This window comes from Melanerpes formicivorus, unplaced genomic scaffold (assembly GCF_026170545.1).
Source record: "Melanerpes formicivorus ecotype bairdi unplaced genomic scaffold, bMelFor1.0.p_v2 SCAF_368, whole genome shotgun sequence".
Classification (NCBI taxonomy): Eukaryota; Metazoa; Chordata; class Aves; order Piciformes; family Picidae; genus Melanerpes; species Melanerpes formicivorus.
The window spans coordinates 102501-105000 of NW_027142720.1; the positions used below are offsets into that span (position 1 = coordinate 102501).

Consider the following 2500-nt stretch of genomic DNA (forward strand, 5'->3'; position numbering starts at 1 on the left):
GCCCGCGCGGGAGTGCCGGGGGGGGCGAGGCCCGCGCCTCCTCCCCCAACCGGGCTCTCGTCTCCCCCAACGCCCCACCGGGCGTCGCTGGACCAACGGGGAACCCCTGCCGGCGAAGCCCCGGCGGGACGAACTCCGCGAGAGCGGGCGCTCCGGGAGCGGGGAGCTACGGAGCGCTCCCCGAGTCTGCACTTAGGGGGACGAAGGCCCCTCCCCGCCCGGGGGAGAGCCTGCGAGGCGACCCCAGCCGCGCCGCTCGGCGGGCACCGAGGCGGCGATTGATCGTCAAGCGACGCTCAGACAGGCGTAGCCCCGGGAGGAACCCGGGGCCGCAAGTGCGTTCGAAGTGTCGATGATCAATGTGTCCTGCAATTCACATTAATTCTCGCAGCTAGCTGCGTTCTTCATCGACGCACGAGCCGAGTGATCCACCGCTAAGAGTTGTCTGGCTTTTCGGCACCGCCCCGCCAGCGCGGAGGGGCCGGGACCGCTCGCAAAGGAGCGGCCCCTCGGAGAGCGCGGCACGGCGGCCGCTCGCCTCACATTGACCGTACAAGCACAGGAGAGGGGGGGAAAATAAAACGAAACCCCGAAGCGGCAAAAGCAAGGGGCGGGGAGCCCGCGCTCCCGGCTTTTTTCCCTCCCCCGAGGAGGGAAAAACGCACCTTGCGGCGCTTCGGGGCCGGACCAGGCGCCCGGGCTCGCTCCGACCTCGGCGCGGAGGAGGCCCGCCGCGCGCCGCCGGGAACGTGCCCCGAACCCGGCCTCGCCTCGCGTGCACGGGGAAAGAAAACCCCCTTCGCTTCCCCACCCAACGGCGGGGGGGGGTGTGTCTCTCGCTGGCCGCCCCGTGCCGTCGCGGAGACGCCACGAAGCGAGGCAGCGGAGACCCCCCCCCCCCGCCCCGGGGAGCGAGGGGGGCCGGGCGCACAACCCCGCCGGAGGAGAGCGCGCGCGCGCCTCCGCACCGGCCCCTCCAACGCCGCCACCGCTGCGGCCCATCCCGGACTTTCTTTTCCCCCGCTTTGGCCCCGGGGCCGAGCCCCGGCCGGCTCGCGCCCTCGGGCGGCTTCCTCTCGCCACCGAACCCCCCCCGCGGGGGACGGAAAACGGCTTGCGAGACGGAAAGCCCGAGCCCACGTGGGACGCCGCCGCGGCGACCCGCCGGCCCTCGCCGGGCGGCGCACCCGCCGACCGACAAACCCCAGCGGCACGAGCCCCTTCCATCCTCCCCCGGCGCCACCGCGCCGCCGGCTTCGCTCGCTCGACCCCTTCCGTGGCCCCGCGGCCAGGCGGACAGCGGACGGCGCTGAGCCGGGGGGCGGGCCCCCGCTCTCCCCGTTTCCACGCGGAGACCGGGGGTGGGACGCCCCCGGCTGCCCGCCCGTCCCCCACCCGGCACGCGCCGGGAAGGCGAACGGGGAAGCCCGCGGGCAGGGCCCGGGACCGGGACAGCCGCAGCCGGTGGCAGGGTGCCCTCCGGCGAGGGACCGGAGCCGGAGACGCCGAGCGACGCCCGCCGCCGCTCGGACGCGGTCACGCCACCCGAAACCGGCCCCGGACGGGGGAGAACCGGCAGCGCGAGACCGCCGAGGGCGCCAGCTCGCCGGGGCCCCGCTCTGGGGCCTGGGCAAAGGGAAAAGGGACCGGGAGGTCCGCAGCGGCCCGCGCCGCAAGAGGCGCCGCCGCCGAGCCGCGGCAACGCGCCCGCACAAAACCCCCGGCGGGGGCGAAGCGCCCTGGGCCAGCCCCCACCGCGGGGGCTCGCCGCCCCGGCCCGCGAGAAGCCCGCGCTTCAACGCGCCGCCGGGGACGCCCGTGGCGAGGCGAGGCGCGGGCCGGACCACGGCCGACCTCGCGCGGTGGGCTCTCTCCGGCCGAGCGCTCGGACCGCAGAGAGGGGGGGGCAGCAGAGTCCCCTCCCCGGCCCGGCGGGCCCCCGGAGGACGACGAGCGCGACGACGGCGGACCTAGCCAGAGGCATTGCGGGGGCAACCCCCGCCCCTCTGAAGGCACCCGCCCGCCCCCGCGCTCGCCCCCGCATCCGGGGGTGGCGCGCCGAGCCGCCCGGGTCTTTAAACCGCCGCCCGGCTTCCTCCGCGGTAGGGCAAGGCCGCGGACGAAGGCGCGGAACGCTAGGTACCTGACCCTGGGGTGAGGGAAACCAGACTTAAGGCCCCGCGGGGGTGCCTCCCCCCACTGCCGCCGTCGGGGGGAGCGTCCGCCCGCGGGGGCCGCGCCCGACGTCCGCCGCCACCACCGCGCCCCTGGCCTGGCCCGAGGCCCGGGGTTTCCCTCAGTCAGCCGGCGCTGCGCTCGGGGAGGAGGGACGCGGCTGGGGACGCCCATGCCGCGCGCGCTCGCCGCGCGGCGAGCGCCCGGCTACGGCGGCCCCGGCGGCGGACCGGCGCAGGGCCAGCGACGACGGCGACGCGGCTGGGCGGGCCGAGGGCCCGGGAGAGCCCGCTCGACGACACCCGCGCGGACCGGGAGCATCGCT

General features: G+C 77.2%; 1 non-coding gene across 1 annotated transcript; it reads right to left on the bottom strand.

The window, feature by feature from the left end:
* Nucleotides 1-290: 290 nt before the first annotated feature.
* LOC137459470 (5.8S ribosomal RNA) lies at nt 291-443 on the bottom strand. The gene has a single exon (XR_010992335.1). It is a non-coding gene; the product is annotated as a 5.8S ribosomal RNA (ribosomal RNA).
* Between the last annotated feature and the right edge of the window lie 2057 nt (nt 444-2500).